General features: G+C 38.0%; 1 protein-coding gene across 1 annotated transcript in view; it reads right to left on the reverse strand.

Moving 5' to 3' along the window:
* LOC134819377 (myotubularin-related protein 14-like) overlaps positions 1-7,711 on the reverse strand; it is a 78,642-nt gene extending 70,931 nt beyond the window's left edge. Inside the window, exon 1 of the mRNA XM_063829312.1 lies at positions 7,683-7,711. The gene's annotated coding sequence lies outside the window, so the exon portion shown is untranslated. The remainder of the gene's footprint in view (positions 1-7,682) is intronic.
* Between the last annotated feature and the right edge of the window lie 4,270 nt (positions 7,712-11,981).

Below are 11,981 nucleotides of genomic sequence, written 5' to 3' on the forward strand. Positions count from 1 at the left end.
GGTTGCGTCACACTCCAGATCCACGTATCACATTTATGATGAGTAGTAGTAATCGAGCTAGAGTTTTAGAAGCTTTGACTGATGTGTCAGATGCAGCCAGAACAGCCATGGACGAGAACATCCAAGATTTTATGACACATCGGAGCTTATATATGTCAGAGGAGCAGATTACAGATATGGATCGCACAGTGGCCAGACTGAGGGAATCACAGGCACGAGCAGAGATGACTGATGAGCAACGGGCTGCCGCTAATGAGGCCGACAGATTACGGACATCACAGGCACGAGCAGAGACGACTGATGAGCAACGGGCTGCTGCTTATGAGGCTGACAGATTACGGACATCACAGGCACGAGCAGAGATGACTGATGAGCAACGGGCTGCCGCTAATGAGGCTGACAGATTACGGACATCACAGGCACGAGCAGAGATGACTGATGAGCAACGGGCTGCCGCTAATGAGGCCAACAGATTACGGACATCACAGGCACGAGCAGAGATGACTGATGAGCAACGGGCTGCTGCTTATGAGGCTGACAGATTACGGACATCACAGGCACGAGCAGAGATGACTGATGAGCAACGGGCTGCCGCTAATGAGGCCAACAGATTACAAACATCACAGGCACGAGCAGGGATGACTGATGAGGAGAGAGAGGCTGAGAGGGCCCGTAATAGGGCACGCCTTGCTGCCGAAAGAGAGAGAGCCCGGAGACAACTTGGTGATGCTGTTGCACGCTCTTGGCCAGGACAAACTCCTCAACCACTTCTATTGGGGCTACGTGATCGTCCCTGTCCGTACAACTGTAACGCCTTAAGATTTGAAAAAGAACTTAGTGGTGTACATGCTAGCTTATGTTGTAATAGGGGTAGGGTTAAACTTGAAAATTGCCAGAAACTTTGTCCGTATCCCGATGAAATGAAATATTTGTTGATGGGTGATCATCCTAACAGTAGTAACTTTTTTGAATACATTAGACGATATAATTCAGCTCTCGGATTTGCAAGTTTGGGAGCTAACACCACACCTCCTCCTGGATACGGACCGTACTGCTTTAGGATTCATGGTGCTGTTTATCATAGGTCTGGCTTATTGCACCCTGAGGCCAGTAATGAATCGAGAAGGTACGGGCAGATTTACATCCTTGAAGGAGATGGAGCATTACAAACAAGACTGAATAATAATGAAAGTACGTTACGTCATGTCATGTTGCTATTACAGAATAACCTTACTTTATGCAACCCGTATGCTGCTGCGTACAAGAACCTCAATACGCGTGAGCAAGAGGAGATGCAACTCGCGGGAGTTGAGAACAGAGAGCCTAAAAATATTGGTATGAGATTTAGTGCAGGTCCTGACAGGAGGAGGTACAACGCTCCAACTCACAATGACGTAGCGGCTGTGTTTGTAGGGGAGGACGGTGTTCCTGGTAAGCAAGAATTTTATGTTTATCCTAAATCGTCCGATACATTACACAAAATTTGTGGTCCACTGTATAGTATGAGAAGTAGAGATTATCTAACTGAACCGGTTGAGAACGTAAATTTAAATGAGCTTCATGAAATGACACCTCCCGGTTTTCCATTACATGACTTACAATTAAAAGTAAATTGTAATGTTAGATTGCTTAAGGGATTAGACAGTTATCCGGACGTTCCTGTAGGCTCACGTTTAAAAGTTACTGAAGTAAACCAAGTTCACGGATATATAGTTTGTATCTATGCTGGCCGTTCTTTGACTGTAAGTAAATCTGATTTCGTAACATCATACCAAAATTCCACAGTCATACGACATCAGTTGCCGGTTAAGTTAGAAACATATTTAGAAACTATTTCGGCACTTAATGCTAATTTGGACCCATTAGTCTATCCCATATTGTTCCCGAAAGGCGAGAAAGGCTGGCACTCCGAAATGAAACTAAATGACAGGGCTAGGGTATCACAAAAGATGTTTTATACGTATAGGATTGCTTACAGAAATGAGCCTTTCTCGCCATTGCATTTTGGCCGCAAACTCTTTCAACAGTACTGTGTCGATTGTTGGGTTAGAACCGAGGCCAATAGGTTGCGTTATATTAGTGAAAATCAAACGAAGCTACGTGCTGACCTATATTTTGGCCTCATGGATCACCTTGAAAGTGAAAACGTTGACCCCGGCCAACAACCGCAGCCTGGCCGTCCCAAAATTCTAGCATCGTCCTTTACAGCCGGGCCACGATATATGAAACAAAACTATGAAGATGCGATGGCTATGGTGACTGAATACGGGAAACCAGACTTCTTTACCACTTACACATGTAACCCTAAGCACCCTGATATTGACAATAACCTTGGCAACGACCCAAATAGAAACACACATCGTCCAAAATTAACTGCATCGGATAGGCCCGATGTAGTAGCTGCCGTTTTTAAATTACACTTAGAAGCATTAAAAGTTGATCTTAAGAAAATGTTTGGTAAACAATTAGCTAACATCCATGTAATAGAATATCAGAAACGCGGCTTGCCTCATGCGCATATCTTAATTTGGTTGGTGAACGAGGCAAAAGTTAGAACAGTAGAGGAGTTAGATAGCTTGATTAGTGCTGAAATTCCTGATCCTAATATATTTCCACGATTGCACGAAATAGTAACTTCGTGTATGCTACACGGCCCATGCGGTGTGGTGAAACCTAACGCATCATGTATGGAAAATGGTAAATGCACAAAGAAGTTTCCTAAAGATTTCCAAGAGGAAACGGTCATGGATGTTAATGGATATCCATTGTATAAACGCCCAAACAACGGTAGGATGGTGATGAAAAATGGTGTACCGCTTGACAATAGATACGTAGTACCGTACTGTCCTTACTTATCACTGAAGTATAATGCCCACATCAACGTAGAAGCCTGTACATCGATAAAATCTATTAAGTACATCTTTAAATATGTTTACAAAGGTCATGACTGTGCGAGAATTGAGACAACTGAAAGAGATCCCACCTCTCGGGATGAGATTAAGAAATACATTGATACCAGATACGTGAGTGCACCGGAGAGTGTGTGGAGACTCAGTGGATTTGATGTGTGCGATAAGAGCCACACTGTTGTGAGATTAGACATACATGAACACCTCCATCAGAGTGTCACTTTTAGAGAGGGTGCTGATATTGATGGGGTGTTGGAGCGAGATCACAGTACGAAGTTGACAGCTTGGTTTGATTTGAATGAGAGAGATCCTGAGGCACGGCAGTATTTGTATAATGAGATACCTAAGCACTATAGGTGGGACCAGAAAAACAAGAAGTGGATTAAACGAGTGAAGTCGGGTGCTGCGGTGATAGCAAGAATTTACAGTGTAGGTCCCAGGCAGCGGGAGAAATTTTACTTGAGAATGTTACTGCTTCATGTGCGGGGTGCGAGGTCGTTTCGTGAGATGAAAGTGTACGATGATGTGAGGTATGATACGTATGAGGAGGTGTGTCGTGTCTGTGTGTCTGTCTGTCCGTGTGTAATTTCCGAACGGTTATACAAAAAAAACGGTAATAGTTACGGGACTGGTTTTTTCGGTATAGTGCCGACAAAACTCTGATGAAGCCCATAAGCAAACGACCCAAATAGAAACACACATCGTCCAAAATTAACTGCATCGGATAGGCCCGATGTAGTAGCTGCCGTTTTAAAATTACACTTAGAAGCATTAAAAGTTGATCTTAAGAAAATGTTTGGTAAACAATTAGCTAACATCCATGTAATAGAATATCAGAAACGCGGCTTGCCTCATGCGCATATCTTAATTTGGTTGGTGAACGAGGCAAAAGTTAGAACAGTAGAGGAGTTAGATAGCTTGATTAGTGCTGAAATTCCTGATCCTAATATATTTCCACGATTGCACGAAATAGTAACTTCGTGTATGCTACACGGCCCATGCGGTGTGGTGAAACCTAACGCATCATGTATGGAAAATGGTAAATGCACAAAGAAGTTTCCTAAAGATTTCCAAGAGGAAACGGTCATGGATGTTAATGGATATCCATTGTATAAACGCCCAAACAACGGTAGGATGGTGATGAAAAATGGTGTACCGCTTGACAATAGATACGTAGTACCGTACTGTCCTTACTTATCACTGAAGTATAATGCCCACATCAACGTAGAAGCCTGTACATCGATAAAATCTATTAAGTACATCTTTAAATATGTTTACAAAGGTCATGACTGTGCGAGAATTGAGACAACTGAAAGAGATCCCACCTCTCGGGATGAGATTAAGAAATACATTGATACCAGATACGTGAGTGCACCGGAGAGTGTGTGGAGACTCAGTGGATTTGATGTGTGCGATAAGAGCCACACTGTTGTGAGATTAGACATACATGAACACCTCCATCAGAGTGTCACTTTTAGAGAGGGTGCTGATATTGATGGGGTGTTGGAGCGAGATCACAGTACGAAGTTGACAGCTTGGTTTGATTTGAATGAGAGAGATCCTGAGGCACGGCAGTATTTGTATAATGAGATACCTAAGCACTATAGGTGGGACCAGAAAAACAAGAAGTGGATTAAACGAGTGAAGTCGGTGATAGCAAGAATCTACAGTGTAGGTCCCAGGCAGCGGGAGAAATTTTACTTGAGAATGTTACTGCTTCATGTGCGGGGTGCGAGGTCGTTTCGTGAGATGAAAGTGTACGATGATGTGAGGTATGATACGTATGAGGAGGTGTGTCGTGAGAGAGGTCTGTTAACTGATGACACAGAGTGGAAGAGAACACTTGAGGAAGCGTGTGGGATTGCTACGTGTAGGCAGATAAGAGAGCTTTTTGTGACGATATTAGGCTGTTGTGAGCCGAGTAATCCTAGAGAACTGTGGGACGACTTCCAGGAACAGATGTATGAGGACTATGTGAATATCCATAATTTACCTCCTGATAGAGCGGTACATTATGCCCTTAGAGACATCAATCATTCACTGCTTGCAAATTACCGTGTTTCTGTCACAACTTTTAATATAGACTTACTTGAAAACTGGGAAGATTTACCCTCACTTGACGAGGCTGAGCACGACTATATAGATGTTGCTGCCGAGGCTGATAGATTTGACACCATGTATAGTCGACTTAATGATGAACAAAGGTTTATAGTAGATTCAATTATTCACGAACTTACACTGCATGGTTCAGCACCTAGCTCCGACAGGGTACGTGCCTATTTCATAGACGCTCCTGGTGGTACCGGTAAAACGTTTGTCTTTAACACTCTTATTGCAAAAGCACTTGCATTGGACCATAAAGTATCCTCCTGTGCCTGGACCGGGATAGCTGGTAATTTGCTTAGATTCGGCCGCACTGTCCACAGTTTATTCAAGCTTCCAGTCCCAATCCTTGAAACGTCGACTTGCAATATAACACCTTCATCAAAGCAAGCTGCTTTTATAAGATCTTTAAGTGTAATCTTTATCGACGAGGCGTCCATGATACCAAAACATGCTCTCTCAGCTATTGATTTAATGCTCAGGGACATAACAAACAACACAGTTCCATTTGGAGGTAAACTTTTGCTTTTTGCTGGGGACTTTCGACAAACATTACCGGTTACCCCTAGAGCGCAGCCTGCTGGAATATTGGAAAACTGTATAAACAGATCACCTTTATGGGAACACATTACTCAATTACAGTTGACACAGAACATGCGTGCGAGGCCTGGAGAGCGTGAGTTTTGTGAATGGTTGATTAAATTAGGTGATGGGAAACTTAGATCGGACCTCCCCGATGCTTTACCCAGTCAAATCGATATACCTGATCAATGTAACATAACATCCGGTGTAGTAGACGCTATCTATCCTGATTTTAACGTAGATAGATCTAAGAGCATTATATTGACACCGAAAAACGTTGATACACATGTCATTAACAGGGACACTTTAGCTAAATTTAAACCTGAGGAACAGAGTAGGTCGTACTTTAGTTCAAATGTATATGTTGAGGATGAGGGTAATGAGGTAAATAACATGTCTGTTGAGTTTCTACACTCTCTAACACCTAGCGGCTTGCCTTTGCATGAACTTGAGCTGAAAATTGGGTGCCCAATCATGCTTCTAAGGAATTTGGATGTGAAGAACGGTCTATGTAATGGCACAAGGCTTATTGTTAGGCATTTGGGCGATAGGTGCATAGCAGCGGAAATAATATCCGGATCTGAGGCTTCAATAGGACGTCAAGTATTGATACCCCGCGTGAAACTGATCACGTCTGATATAACAATACCGTTCAAGTTCCAACGGACCCAGTATCCGGTCCGCCTGGCGTACTGCATGACCATCAATAAGAGCCAAGGCCAAACATTCAACAAAGTAGGACTGTATTTACCTCAACCCGTGTTCTCACATGGCCAACTGTATGTAGGCTTTTCGAGGGGGAAATGTTTTGAAGACATTTATCTGCAATTGAAAAATACTGTATTTCAATACACAACCGAAAATCAGGCAGTTACAGTTAACGTTGTATTCGAGGTTAAATAGCTTCTCTCTTTATATGCACTTTTAGCTCATGGAATGAGAGGTGACAGTTGCTTTTTGCCAGTTACTCTCATTAATTCTATAACACAGTAGCAATAAACAGTAGCAAATAACAGTAATTTACTATTATCTATTTTAACAATTATACAATGAGAGGTGACAGTTGCTTTTTGCCAGTTACTGATCTCATTAATTTTATAACACAGTAGCAATAAACAGTAGCAAATAACAGTAATTTACTATTATTTATTAACAATTATACAATGAGAGGTGACAGTTGCTTTTTGCCAGTTACTCTCATTAATTCTATAACACAGTAGCAATAAACAGTAGCAAATAACAGTAATTTACTATTATCTATTTTAACAATTATACAATGAGAGGTGACAGTTGCTTTTTGCCAGTTACTGATCTCATTAATTTTATAACACAGTAGCAATAAACAGTTGAGATTTAACGTCGCAGAACATATTTTGTACCATATTACTGTACCGCATAACTGAGCTATAAGCTGGAACTGGTGTAGATCCTTGGCTTTCAGAAATAGAATTTGATAAAAGGGGAATTGCAATTCCTGCTTCGTTTCTGTTTCGAAAGCCTATGGTAACTATTGGGCTGAGTATCATAAATAGATTTATATATATATCACCAAACTAAAAATGCATGGATGAGATTTATATTTTACTTTTATGTTTGAGACTATTTAAGTTTGCACCAGAGTTTGCGCCAGAGTTAGCACCAGCCTCAGACTTTGATACGAATTTAATAAACATTTGGTTGGGAGGGGAGGAAGTTGACTGGAAGGACAGATCAATTCACATACAAAACGACTACTGCTCGAGGAGCACACTCCTTTTAGTGCCATTCAAATTTCGACGAGGCCAGTACGACATCAATTTCAGATATAAAAATGTTTCCTGATTATTTGCATCAAAAATTCGACGATAATTTTTAAAAACAGGCAGGCTAGAAGGAGTGTAAACGACGGCTCAGAATCCCAACGGCTGAGACTAATAGTATTTATCTTTCACATAAACCTATATTTGTTGATTAAAGTTAAATACTATTGGATACGTGAGGGCACTTCGAATAGAATTGCTCACCTAATGCGGGTTTTGACTAAGCGGGTAAATACTCATACTCTTTTTAACTGCGGCAGTGAAATCCCGGCCGAAGGCCGGGTTACACTAGTACTCAATAAATGTAATAGATTTGTAGTTTTGTAATTAGTTTTGAACTGCTGAAGTTTATCCAGCCTAATATATAACAACCGAAGAAAAGCAAACTTATTTGCCTCCGTTTTAAAACCTACTGTCAGCTTTTCTCAGCAGCTACAATTACGGTACGTACCTATACTTAATACGTAGAATCTAGTTAATTTTAATAACATACCTTACTTTCTTCTCCGGGTCAAGCCGACTGAGAAGCTCACATCTTGATCACTTATCAGTAATATCTTCAATTCCACCTGGCTCAGCTATATCTAAATCTTACTTTTATCGAGCTCATCTCACTTGGAACCGACTTCCTCTTGATTATCAGACCAGGTGTGTTTAAAACAGAACTTATTAAACACATCTGGAAGGAACATGTTTGTACTGCATCTGTAGATATTGGCCCTAGTTCAGATCCTGACAATTCTTTTTCTCCTGACTACGGGTAGTGTATTTCTCTATTATTATTTTTTTTTTTTTTTTTTGAGGTACTCATCACGCATTTTTGCTTTATTCGGATACAATTTTGATTTAGTCTTTTATATTCAATTATTTAAATTTTATCGTTAAAACTTCATTCCATTGGAAATATTACAAATCAGCCAATTGTAATTGATAATTTCTGGGTTGTGGCCATTATTCTTAAAAACCTAGAAATGCCTCCTAAGGTCACAGCTCGTATTATTTGCACATTTTTCTCCTTCTGCACTTGGGGCCCAATGTAATTGCTCGACTTTTCATCAGGCCTCTCGAGGCCTTTTGTTTGGTTATTTGGGTGTATTGGTGTCCCCTGATTGTTATCATTGCTGTACACTTGTCAAGGCATTTTTTGGTTTCTCTAGTCCATTTTTAGAAATTCTATACAACATTGATATTGTAATAAATTCTGATGATAATAATTGAAAGATTTCAATAAAAAAAAATACACCATTGATAGCTTGGTGATATTGTCTAGCAAATATTAGAAACTGACTGGTAATCCGGTGCTTTCCATTTCAAATGGCAAAAGCGAGAAGATATTTATATCGTCAATTAATGATAATATACTCTTATTTTAAGTTATTGATAACCAACTCCAGGAACGAAGACGATGCTGTATAAAGACTATACGAATGTTCAACAGGAAGAAAGAGAGGATATCAGCTTCAACCAGTTAACGAGAATTGAAGGGTAGTAAAAAATGATCCTTTTTAAGGTGCTTTTTCGTGATAACACTTCTATTGAGCTGAATTCCTAAAATTCAATTGCTGTTTAATACACACATTGCTATTATCTAACTTATTTTGAACTTGACTGTAATCAAATTTACTTTCGCATTTTGAACATGAACTGTGCTGATCACCAGAAATTACATGTACAATACCAGAAATAATGTGTCACTCGGCAATAAAATCAACATTTCAGAATACAGATTACAGAAACGAGCTTCATGGCATTGATAAGTAATGAATACCCTGAAAAAGACACATACCTCCATCACTGTGAGACATATTTGTGTTTATAAACATTCATAAACATTATTCAATGTAAAATACATATTATTTATAAATATGTATTTAACATTAAACAAAATTCAAAATCTATTCAAAGAATTAATAAAGTTTTGATGTATTGCTATTATATCATATTATAACAATTTATTTCAGACCCTTACTGAGCAGGAACGAACCTTTCAACTGATAAAACAAAATGTGAACCCTTTGTAAACCATTTTAGGCAGATGTGAATAGTAAGTACAAGAAATGAAAAATATTCTTCTCGTTTAAAATATCTTACAAACTAAATATCTTACAAACTAAACTGTTCAATAATTATTATTTCATGAAATGCGATCATTTCTACTTTTACGTTCCGAACACGAAATGTGATGTTTACCAAAAACTACATAATAACAGATTTTTGTCACTCTACCATTTCAGAATTCAGGAACGAGCCTCATGATATTGAAACGAAGATCTCGAGAAAAGACACAGACCTCCGCCACTGTGAGATACTGCTGTAACAAGACATTTTAAGCTATCTTAATGAAAAATTTGACTAGTAATAGTATCAACCTACCACTGAAGATGGTAAACATTGTACACCGTACTGAACAGTAGAACTGGTGTTTCTTTCAACATTTAAGAAATGCAACCGATTGATAAATGGAATCGGATTAATCATTTTAAACGTTTTCATAAATCTGCATGTATTGCTATTATATCATATTATAACAATTTATTTCAGACCCTTACTGAGCAGGAACGAACCTTTCAACTGACAAAACAAAACATGGACCCTTTGTAAACCTCTTTAGGCAGCTGTGAATAGTAAGTACAAGAAGTGACAAATATTCTTCTCGTTTAAATTTTTCTACAAACTGTTCAATAATTATTATTTCATGAAATGTGATCATTTCTAATTTTACGTTCCGAACACGACATGTGGTGTTTACCAAAATCTACATAATAACAGATTTTTGTCACTCGACCATTTCAGAATCCAGGAACGAGCCTCATGATATTGAAACGAAGATCATGAGAAAAGACACAGACCTCCGCCACTGTGAGATACTGCTGTAACCAGACATTTTAAGCTATCTTAATGAACAATTTGACTAGTAATAGTATCAACCTACCACTGAAGATGGTAAACATTGTACACCGTACTGAACAGTAGAACCGGTGTCCCTTTTACCATTTTAAGAAATGCAACCGATTGATAAATGGAATCGGATTTTTTGAGAGATAACTTTAGATCATTTTGAACGATTTTATAAGTCGGCATTCACCGAGAAATTTAGAGATTTATATTGAAATTTAAAAATTAAATGTTGTGTGAAGTGTGATTATTTTTCTTTGAGGTGTATAATATCACTCACCATTTTTAACTGACGTTTTTTTAAATAAGAAATTTAAATAAATTTTACTTTACAATTACATTACTTTTTTAAAGTATTAATATAAAAGCACATACCTTACTCGGGATTATTACGACTGGTTTATTAACGACCGGTTAAAATATGGTTCGGGAAAAATATGGCGAAATTGCTCAAAACCCACCACATTTTCCCGGTCGCCATTTTACCGGTGTCCAACCTTTCAATTTTAGATTCAAAAATTTTGTCTCAGATGTAAATTTCCTTATTAGAGATAAGCAAGTTTAGAAATTTTCGCATTGCTAAAACTTGTGAAACAAGTCGAATTATCAATAATTGTTGTTTTTGTTTATTTAATTTGTAGAAAATCTTCGAAAGAATGCATCGTTCACATTGTTTAGAATTATGAATAAATGACTGATGAAACTGATTCATGTTATTGACAGTTTTAATTAATTCAAGTTTTAATTTAACTTTTACTTTTATTTTGAGTCCTATTTCATTATGTAGAGATAGTCAATACCTAAGAAATTAAAAATTGGCCTATTTAAATCAACTTTGACAATAAGGATATATGACAAGAATTGGGCAAAAAGGTATATTTTTTGCAATTTTAGCCAAATGAAGTCGAAAAACCTACAACAAGTGTCCCAATAGTCTTCTTTAGTGAATATAAGACAACGATTAAAATATGAGCACCCATACCCCTTGGGAACCCTAAAAGCTGAGTCGGCGGGTTTATTAACGACCGGTGAAAATGTGGTTCGGGAAAAATATGGCGAAATTACCCTAAACCCGCCACTTTATCCCGGTCATAATAATCCCGAGTAAGGTAGTTGTATTACTTTTGACTTTTCAGTTTTACATTACTTCCTTAGTAATGACTATGATTTGTTTCAAACAGGTGCAATAATTAAATGTGTAACTCAAAATTCTCTTTCGAATAAAACATTTCAACAAGGCCATAAAATAATAGTCAATAAAAGTCAATACATCATATATATATATATATATATATAATTGTGGGTGGCGTCGTCTACTTACAGTGCTCAATCGGCAAGCCGAGAGCTAGATACAAAATATAAATATATAAATATAAATAAAAAAAGTTGTCACTGATGATATCATGGTTTTGTATCATGATTGAAACATTTGTCTGACTCAACCGGTCGTTTCATTTTGTATATATATATATATATATACAATGAAAACAACGATTCTACAAACTCAAAGTTTCATGCAAATGCAATCATCAGTGTCAGAATAACTTACTAAATTACTAAATCCATATTTTCCTTACAAGCTCCTTCATAAAATTAACTTAACTAAACTAAATCAAAAAAACAAAATCAAACGAAACGAAACGAAAATGAAATACAAGAATAAAAACTAAAATTAAAATAAAATATCCCTAAA

Source organism: Bolinopsis microptera, chromosome 8 (assembly GCF_026151205.1).
Source record: "Bolinopsis microptera isolate Bmic1 chromosome 8, MBARI_Bmic_1.0, whole genome shotgun sequence".
Taxonomy (NCBI): Eukaryota; Metazoa; Ctenophora; class Tentaculata; order Lobata; family Bolinopsidae; genus Bolinopsis; species Bolinopsis microptera.